Source organism: Rhinoderma darwinii, chromosome 11 (genome assembly GCF_050947455.1).
Source record: "Rhinoderma darwinii isolate aRhiDar2 chromosome 11, aRhiDar2.hap1, whole genome shotgun sequence".
NCBI classification, from domain to species: Eukaryota; Metazoa; Chordata; class Amphibia; order Anura; family Rhinodermatidae; genus Rhinoderma; species Rhinoderma darwinii.
The window spans coordinates 49,056,958-49,068,548 of record NC_134697.1 but is presented as its reverse complement, the minus strand read 5'-3'; positions in this window follow the sequence as shown (position 1 = coordinate 49,068,548).

Genomic DNA, 11,591 nt, shown 5'->3' with positions numbered 1-11,591 from the left:
CTCCTAAACCTCCACTTATGTGACCAATATAATTGTGGGGATAGCCCATGTTTTAAGTCGTTTCAGATACTTTAAACTGTGGATCTTTGAACAGTTTATGGGCCACTTTGCAATAATTTAAAAAAACAAACTTCTTCTGCTAGCTAGCAAGTTCCCATGGAACATATACATTCCCTAGGGATTTCTCCTCTCACTACCAGTTAAGTGCATGAACCATCTCACTATGAGATATCAGTATGACTCTCTAGTCATTTGTACATTTCTGTCAATAAACAGTTGAAAGTCGTGTGTCTGGCTGTGGTCAGGCTGCTTCCCGATGAGAGAGCTACATGCTGTTCTGACAAGTGACTGGCATGTAGACTTGCAGGTCCTGAATCACCAGACAGAATTCACAGGTGCACATTAATAAAATACTTAGTGGTTTAGCAATGCATGTAGAATGCTTAGTAGAGTCATCCAGTCTGACAATGAGGTACTGTACGTTCAGTAGCCTGAGATAAAGAAAATTAGAATACATTTATTACAGAGACTAGGAAACAGTAAATTCTGTCCTCTCTAGTCAAAATTATCAATCAGTTTGTAAGGAAAAGAAGAAATATTGATACGTAAGTTTGTTTTGAATAAGAGTGCAGATATTTTTAATACAGCACATTCTGATAAAAAGCTAGCCATATGTTAGGCTCTGTTCACATCTGCGTTGAGGTCCCGTTCTGACGTTCCGTTGGAGGTTTCCGTCAGAACGGGACCCTGAGCAGACACAGACTGACACCGACGGAAACCTGAGGTTTCCGTTTTTTCATCACCATTGATTTCAATGGTGACGGATCCGATGCCCAAGGTTTCAGTTTGTGTCTGTTGTGCACCGGACCCGTCATTTTGCCGGAAGCAATATCACAAGGAAAATAGGATAAGGATCTTGGGATTGATTGGGGGTTAAAAAACATATTGGAGAAGCGTCATTGAATCACGATCACCGATTTATTTGTTTTATGATCGATCATAGACTTTATTATACATTGAAGCTCTTAAAGGTTATGGAGTTAAGGAATAACGATAACTGTCAGAAATGTGGTACACATCAAGTGGAGCTCATCCACTTCTTGTGGCGTTGTCCCAAGCTACATAGATACTGGAGTGGAGTAGCAGCATCTATTTCTAAATTAATTCGGAAAGAGGTTCCAATCGAACCGGTGCTATTTATTTTTGGCATCTCCGGTCTTTTGAAAGATTGTGGTTGTAGTAAATTAATTAGAAAGATTTTGTTTCTGGCAAGATTGGTTATCATTTATAAATGGATTTCAAAAGATTTCCAGGTGAATAGAGTGATGCTTTTAGAAAGATCATATTACTAGACGCCAAGTAAAGAGGAAGGGGAATTATTTTTTTTCTTATAAGATCTGGGACAAATGGATAGTGGAACTATCCTCCGAACAGAAAAAGAACTTAGAGCTGGTTTAATATGTGTTAGTAGTTGTTTGAGTAATGTTTTTGTTTTTCTTCCTCTTTCTCTCTCTCTCCCCTCCCCACCCCACATGATATTTTCCAGGGTTTTAGTGGGTGATTGTTGATTTTTCAGTATTATCTATTTGAACCCCTTTTGGGATAGTGTCAGTACTACAAAATACTTTGTTTAACATAATGTTAACTTGGAACATTTTCTTAGCTTTTTTTGTTATGTATTATGGAATATTGTGATGTAATTCAACAATAATAAAAATTATATTATATAAAAAAAAACAAAAAAACATACCCTTCCCCATATCCCAATGTGAACAATTTTAAGGCCTCAAAACGGCTTACAGGTTCTCTTTGAATGAGTAACACATCCAGTGTTATTGTAGGGTCAATACCATTTAATCTCCAGCGGTCACTAAAGTAGGTGAATACTCCTTATTCCTTCCAAAGACTGTTGAGACATTTATCACATTGTTTGGCTGTAACCCTGAACTATGGGAGGACCACTGTGGGTGAGATCTATTACATTGTTTTTATTTCATCTAATGTTACATTGTTGCAATACTCAGCTGTGTAATTGTGTAAGGCCTTTCTATAGACAGCATTTTTGTTGCCATTCTTATTGTCTCTTCTCATTTACATCTATAGTCTGAAATAATATACAGAAAAAATATACACATCACATACACAAACAATACCAACTGATCGTGTAGTTTATTCCATATGTCGGAGGGAATGAAACTGAAATACCTAATACCTGAATACCACTGGAACCTAAACAGAAAGCAAAAGGTTTTCTGGGTGTAAAATACACCAATTCTGGGGGGCGTGGCTTGCAGCCAAATTTTTAGCAAAGACGCTCAACAATGTTATTACTTCCCTGATTCATGAAGACCAAACGGCATTCATACCGGGTAGGTCCATTTCTGAAAATATCCGCAGAGTCCGATTTCCCAACTGTGGGTTAATGGAGAGGAGATATGGCCCTTGGCTTCGCTTGACACGGACAAGGCATTTGATTCCGTAGATCGGTTATTTTTGCATGAAGTCCTGTATAGATTCGGATTTGGTCCTGGGTTCTCCAAATGGGTTTCTGTCTTATATCGTAGCCCGAGGGCGAACGTTCTAGTGAATGGGATGGGGTCTTCCTTCTTTGACCTGCGTAGGGGAACCAGGCAAGGCTGCCCTCTGTCCCCGCTCTCGTTTGCAATAGCTATTGAGCCGTTGGCCCTGAGGATTCGCCAGGATTATAGGAATCAAGGAGTAAGTGTGGAGCAGAGAGAATGTATGCTGGGCCTGTATGCTGACGATATGATCCTCTTCATGTCAAATGTAGATACGACGATCACAGGGCAATTGAATTGGTAACACAATATGACATATATTCAGGTCTTTTAATGAATTGGTCCAAATTGGCCTTAATGCCTCTGTGGAGAGTAACATGGCCCGAAATTTATTTTAATCTACCGGTGGTCGACACGTTTAAATATCTTATTTATATTACCAAAGGATTCCCACTCTAAGAATGTTTATCCCCTGGAAGAGCACTTTATACAAAAGCTTAAATCCTGGCGAACTATCCCCCTGTCGGTGGCAGGTAGAGTTAACTTAATAAAAATGATCCTCTTACCTAAAGGTTTATCTTTATTAGAACACGCCAATGGACCTATTCCCAAAGAGTTCTTTAAAAAACTGTATTCTTTGATGTCTTCCTTTATATGGGGTAGCTCTAGGAGGAAACTGGCCTTGGACACTTTACAGTGTCCCAAATTACATGGGGGATCTGGCACTTCCGGGTTTTTTATTTTTATTTTCTGAGTGGCCAGTTGCGTTTCTTGACAATATGGTTGACTGTGAATCAGACTTTACCATTTTCTGAATACAGCCTGGGACAGACAGTTAACTTGGTAGCCCTTTGGTCTATTTTGGAGCAACATACGTTGTTTCAGGGGAAATTGTTATTATTACATAAACTGGCTCATCAGGTGTGGAGGGCAGCCATAGAACTGGTGGGATTTGGGGATATGCCAGAGGAAAGCCCACTTTAGGACAATCAGAGGTTTCCTCATCTACAACTACTGGAAGGGGGGACATTCTGGAAATTTCACTCTCCATTGACCCTTAGTGATAATTATAAAGACGGGATACTCATGTCGTTTATGCAACTCCTGGACCTTACCAAATTAGACCACATTTTTTTCGCTACCTACAGCTCAGACACGCACTTGCTTCGCAGTTCCAGGGAGGTGCCAACTTATATCCAATTTTCCTCTGATTGGGATCTTAAGAACGCAGGGCCCTAAAGGTATTATTTCCAAATTATATACCCATCTCCTTAATTCTAAGGTGGAATCTCAGTCCATACCAGCAGTGGAGGCTTGGCAGGCGGTTATCACATCCTTTTCAAAAGACGAAATGGCAGAAGCCCTAGAATCAAATATGTATGTTTCTCCCTCAGTAAACAATAGGCTGACTCAATTATATATAACTTATCAATGTTATCTCACTCATATTAAGCTTCATAGGATGGGTCGTCTGTCCCACACAAATTGTCATAGATGCCTCTCACCTGATGCCAATTTTTTTGACATTATATAGGCTTGTCCGGTTTTTTAGTTCCTTTTGGGGAGTAGTTACAGCTATTTTGTCTCAAATTGTCTCTTGGGAGGTACCACTTACACCTGAGATATGTTTGTTGGGCTGTTGCCCGAGGATCAGTGGCCTCATTATTTAAGAATTCTCCTTCAGGAAACTTTATTCCCGGCGAGAAAAGCTATTGCTCTTCGCTGAATGGCGGATAGGAAATCCGTCAATATCTCAATGGAAATCCCTAGTTAATAATGTTCTACCTTTTGAGAAAGCGGTATATACCAATAGACAATGTTCATGGAAATTTGATAAAGTTTGGGATCTATGGATTTCTTCGCCCTTGACTAATGGATCGGTGTCCTCGGTTCATTCCTCTATTGCTGCAATGATTGATGTTTGAATGCATGGGTTTCTCTGTATGTTATCTCAATTTTCTAAATTCTTTTTAAAAAAAAAATACACCACTTTATTTATTCAGTATCAAGTGTGAGCGCCACACACAGAAATACACAAACTTACACGCCTTTGCATGCTATCAATGAGGTTATTAATGGTTGTCTGAGGAATGTTATGCCACGTTGAATGCACTTGGGCATACAAATCATCAAGATTGGTTGCTGGCAGCTCCTTCTGCAATTGCCGACCAATGACATCCCACATGTGCTTGATGGGAGAGAAGTCTGGGGACACTGCAGGCCATGGTAGAATGTTTATACCACGCAGACTGCTCACAGTAGCACGAGCAACATGCAGCCTGCAATTTTCCTGTTGAAAAACGGCTTGTGGGACACTTTAGAGAAATGGCCATACCACTGGTTCCATGAATGACCAAATCAATGTAACGCCAAGCTGTTAGTGTACCTGGGATGAAGACTAGAGGGGTCCGGTTACAGTACATTATGCCATCCCACACCATAATCCCGGAAGTAGGACCGGTGTGACATTCCTTTGTGAAAGCCTCTTCATGGCATTGCCCACGTGGTCTCTAGACCAATATCCGGTTATCAATGCATCCGAGACAAAAGTGGTACTCATTGCTGAAGAGAATAGACCTACATTCCAGCCTCCATTGCTGTTTTGCTGAGAACCACAATATCCTTTGAGAGCGGTGGTGTGTGGTCAATGGAACACCAGGAGGCATCGCACAATCATCCCACACCACTTGATCCAATTTGTTATGCCGGTAAAAAACGTTGCTTTCAATCTGGCTTTTATTCCCTCTCCCACATGCCACTGATTGGAGCTAGGTGCTTGAAAATTTTCAGATCTTAGCGACACCTGCTACTTCCTTCGATTTGCATAACCTTACGGCTTGCTCTTCATGGTGTTGCAACTTCAATGTCCCCTACCATCTCCATGGATTTCTAGAGGCAGCATGTATGTGTCTTTCTGTCTCACGCTGCTCCCTTCTCCAGCTCTTCCCTTCTCTCTACATAGACTTCTATGGGCAGCAGCATCTCTCTTTTTCTTTTACTCTGCTCCCTCCTCCTGCTCCCCTCTCCCCATAGACTTCTATGGGCAGCATGTGTGTATCTCCTCTCTGATTCGGCTCCCTCTTCCTGCTTCCCCTCCCTCTTCATAGACTTCTATGGGCAGCATGTGTTTGTCTCTCTCACTCTGCTCCCTCCTATTGCTTCCCCTCTCTATAGACTTGTATAGGCAGGCAGTTAAGAGACCACCCACTTCCTGCAGTCCATTTCTTCTGCTCTGTAAATAGTGAAGGATTTTGCTTGACAACAGTGGGTGGACAGCAGATTACAGGAACGGAGACACCTAGTGGCAGTAACTTCACACAGAAATTGCATGGATAAAACAAGTAAATGTTAAGAGTAAATAAATTACAAACAGGTATAATTTTAGATTAGCATAAGTTGTTTGAATAATTAGTGTTCATATAAACACATAAAGGAGATTTCTCGATAGTGTTTTAAGCTGCATGAATTAACGAGTCCATGAAAATGGCGCAAATTGTGTAAATAATTTTTCAAAATGGCACAATAAGCTTGGGGCAACATGCTAGGCATGTTATACACGTTTCTCTTCCTCATGCTATCTCATGTCTGGCAATATTTACAAATGGTGCACATTTTAATTAAATTTGTTGCATTTTATAATTCTATTTAGCCACGCATCTTATCCTAGAGACGGTTCAAAACTTTCGATGCAAGCGTATAAAGTGATTTACACCAATTTTCTGGCGGAAATAAGTGGAAAATTTTGGCGCGCACCTGTTTGACGCAAAGATGAGCAACTTCTATTTTTCAATGCTCTCACCACAATTGAAAATATTGTGTCCCAAGAGATTTACTATAATTTACACCAGAAACTGGCTTAAATTATAGCGGAAATCTATTCAAGCTCATAGTAGCTTTCAGATTGTGGCGCACAGGCAGCCGAAGATTCGAGGCGCGAACCTCTAAAAATTGTTTGCGCATCTTCCTAAAACGAGCTTCACAACTATGAAAGCCCTGCTCACTTTTTCCGACATAGACACACATGTTGGAAAAAGTGGTGCAGAGGCTTCATACATATGTTGTGTGGCGAAATGCAATTGGTTTCAGTGTATTATTGTCAGAAAACTGGTGTGCATACACTAATTAACTCTTCACCATTTTGCTTAATAAATCTTCTCTATTTTCCAAATAAAAATTGGACCAAACATTGAGTGTTGACTCCCGACATTACTGATTAACCATCCTGTTCCTTCCCTACGTTTAGTAGAAATGTCCCCAATATCGAAGCATATAGTGTGTCCACACCTTTAATGTTGGGTACACAATGGGGTCACTCAACCAGTACATACAGATGGTTGATAGAGAAGGTTTACTACTATAAGTTGCAGAGTATACAACATGACTCACAGTTGAATATATATTTATTTTGTATATGATGTATTAGTAATTACCCGTCATGCTTTACACATCATACAAAAAACATATGTTTAAGGGCAATCTAGTATTTTCTTTTTTTTGGAAATGGGACTGTAGCACAGTCTATGAACTTGTTCTGTTACCCTACACCACAGTACTCTGAGAAATTACACACTATTCAGTAACATTTACAGGGCATGTAGCATGTGATGATACAGTAGGTATTTCTTTACATTCCAATAAGATGACCCTGCTGGCCCAAATATTGGCACAATCCCAAAACCAGCAGCTGTAGCCATACAGTCCATATTAAACTGTGTAGTTTTAGAAATCAATAAAAACATGACACCTGTAATGGGAAGCATTGTGGTACACTCATGTTACTCGGATCCCAGCAGGTAGGGCATATAAGATAAAGATATTTCTCATACTAGTGACCTACTAGACTCAGAATAACTAATGCTCAACATCCCAGATATGATGCAACAGGATAAAAATGTCCAGTTCTGCCAAACGCAAATACACTGACTGATCCTTCATAAGGGGATTGTGAGCACCATGCCAATCAGAGCTGGAACATGGCATTGCATGGATCTGAAAGTTGAAAGATAATGTAGTATTTATTTAGCGGGTATAAAAGTATTTATTTACACTTTATAACCGAAATCTGTATAATGTTCCCTCTTAGCAGCCACTGTAGGTTGTGACGAGGCTGTTTCTAGTGTTCCTCAATGAAATATCACATATTTCTGCTCTCGAAAACTTCCGGAAACATTTGCATACATCTGTGTGGATGATATTAGCAGGTTTTAATATGTTACCCTTTTTTAACTGCTGTAATGCATCTTGTTTTATACATAGTAGTGTTGTCACAGTACAGGGAAAATAAAGACAGTGATGTCACAGCTAAAAGATGAATAACGCAGTACACAAAATGTCACAGGACATGAAAAATGCCCGTGAGGATGTCACAGTACAGGGTTAATAAAGATAATGATGTCACTGTAGCAGGATATTGTACACAGTGATGTTAAAGAACATAAATAATGCCCACAGTGATGTCACCGTACAGAAAAATAAAGACAATTGTGTCACAGTTATAAGATAAAGCACTCAGTGATGTCACAGTACAGGGATACTGAATACCGTGATGTCAGTCAAGGGATAATAAACACAGCTATGTGTTAGTACAGCGATAATGCACATAGTGATGACACAGTACAGTAATAAGGCATATAGTGATGACACAGTACAGTAACAAGGCATATAGTGATGACACAGTACAGTAATAAGGCATATAGTGATGACACAGTACAGTAACAAGGCATATAGTGATGACACAGTACAGTAATAAAGCACATAGTGATGACACAGTACAGTAATAAGGCACATAGTGATGACACAGTACAGTAACAAGGCACATAGTGATGACACAGTACAGTAATAAGGCATATAGTGATGACACAGTACAGTAACAAGGCATATAGTGATGACACAGTACAGTAATAAGGCATATAGTGATGACACAGTACAGTAACAAGGCACATAGTGATGACACAGTACAGCAATAAGGCATATAGTGATGACACAGTACAGTAATAAGGCATATAGTGATGACACAGTACAGTAATAAGGCATATAGTGATGACACAGTACAGTAACAAGGCATATAGTGATGACACAGTACAGTAATAAGGCACATAGTGATGACACAGTACAGTAATAAGGCATATAGTGATGACACAGTACAGTAACAAGGCATATAGTGATGACACAGTACAGTAACAAGGCATATAGTGATGACACAGTACAGTAATAAGGCACATAGTGATGACACAGTACAGTAACAAGGCATATAGTGATGACACAGTACAGTAACAAGGCATATAGTGATGACACAGTACAGTAATAAGGCATATAGTGATGACACAGTACAGTAACAAGGCATATAGTGATGACACAGTACAGTAACAAGGCATATAGTGATGACACAGTACAGTAACAAGGCACATAGTGATGACACAGTACAGTAATAAGGCATATAGTGATGACACAGTACAGTAATAAGGCATATAGTGATGACACAGTACAGTAACAAGGCATATAGTGATGACAGTACAGTAACAAGGCATATAGTGATGACACAGTACAGTAATAAGGCATATAGTGATGACACAGTACAGTAACAAGGCATATAGTGATGACACAGTACAGTAACAAGGCATATAGTGATGACACAGTACAGTAACAAGGCATATAGTGATGACACAGTACAGTAATAAGGCATATAGTGATGACACAGTACAGTAATAAGGCATATAGTGATGACACAGTACAGTAATAAGGCATATAGTGATGACACAGTACAGTAACAAGGCATATAGTGATGACACAGTACAGTAATAAGGCATATAGTGATGACACAGTACAGTAACAAGGCATATAGTGATGACACAGTACAGTAATAAGGCATATAGTGATGACACAGTACAGTAACAAGGCACATAGTGATGACACAGTACAGTAACAAGGCACATAGTGATGACACAGTACAGTAATAAGGCATATAGTGATGACACAGTACAGTAATAAGGCATATAGTGATGACACAGTACAGTAACAAGGCATATAGTGATGACAGTACAGTAACAAGGCATATAGTGATGACACAGTACAGTAATAAGGCATATAGTGATGACACAGTACAGTAACAAGGCATATAGTGATGACACAGTACAGTAACAAGGCATATAGTGATGACAGTACAGTAACAAGGCATATAGTGATGACAGTACAGTAATAAGGCATATAGTGATGACACAGTACAGTAACAAGGCATATAGTGATGACACAGTACAGTAATAAGGCATATAGTGATGACAGTACAGTAATAAGGCATATAGTGATGACAGTACAGTAATAAGGCATATAGTGATGACACAGTACAGTAATAAGGCATATAGTGATGACACAGTACAGTAATAAGGCATATAGTGATGACACAGTACAGTAACAAGGCATATAGTGATGACACAGTACAGTAACAAGGCATATAGTGATGACACAGTACAGTAATAAGGCATATAGTGATGACACAGTACAGTAATAAGGCATATAGTGATGACACAGTACAGTAATAAGGCATATAGTGATGACACAGTACAGTAACAAGGCATATAGTGATGACACAGTACAGTAATAAGGCATATAGTGATGACACAGTACAGTAACAAGGCATATAGTGATGACACAGTACAGTAATAAGGCATATAGTGATGACACAGTACAGTAACAAGGCACATAGTGATGACACAGTACAGTAATAAGGCATATAGTGATGACACAGTACAGTAATAAGGCATATAGTGATGACAGTACAGTAATAAGGCATATAGTGATGACACAGTACAGTAACAAGGCACATAGTGATGACACAGTACAGTAATAAGGCATATAGTGATGACACAGTACAGTAACAAGGCATATAGTGATGACACAGTACAGTAACAAGGCATATAGTGATGACACAGTACAGTAATAAGGCATATAGTGATGACACAGTACAGTAACAAGGCACATAGTGATGACACAGTACAGTAACAAGGCATATAGTGATGACACAGTACAGTAATAAGGCACATAGTGATGACACAGTACAGTAACAAGGCATATAGTGATGACACAGTACAGTAACAAGGCATATAGTGATGACACAGTACAGTAATAAGGCATATAGTGATGACATAGTACAGTAATAAGGCATATAGTGATGACATAGTACAGTAATAAGGCATATAGTGATGACACAGTACAGTAATAAGGCATATAGTGATGACATAGTACAGTAATAAGGCATATAGTGATGACACAGTACAGTAACAAGGCACATAGTGATGACACAGTACAGTAATAAGGCATATAGTGATGACACAGTACAGTAATAAGGCATATAGTGATGACACAGTACAGTAATAAGGCATATAGTGATGACACAGTACAGTAATAAGGCATATAGTGATGACACAGTACAGTAATAAGGCATATAGTGATGACACAGTACAGGAATAAGGCATATAGTGATGACACAGTACAGTAACAAGGCATATAGTGATGACACAGTACAGTAACAAGGCATATAGTGATGACACAGTACAGTAATAAGGCATATAGTGATGACACAGTACAGTAACAAGGCATATAGTGATGACACAGTACAGTAATAAGGCATATAGTGATGACACAGTACAGTAACAAGGCACATAGTGATGACACAGTACAGTAATAAGGCATATAGTGATGACATAGTACAGTAATAAGGCATATAGTGATGACACAGTACAGTAATAAGGCATATAGTGATGACACAGTACAGTAACAAGGCATATAGTGATGACACAGTACAGTAATAAGGCATATAGTGATGACACAGTACAGTAATAAGGCATATAGTGATGACACAGTACAGTAATAAGGCATATAGTGATGACACAGTACAGTAATAAGGCATATAGTGATGACACAGTACAGTAACAAGGCATATAGTGATGACAGTACAGTAACAAGGCATATAGTGATGACACAGTACAGTAATAAGGCATATAGTGATGACACAGTACAGTAATAAGGCATATAGTGATGACACAGTACAGTAATAAGGCATATAGTGATGACACAGTA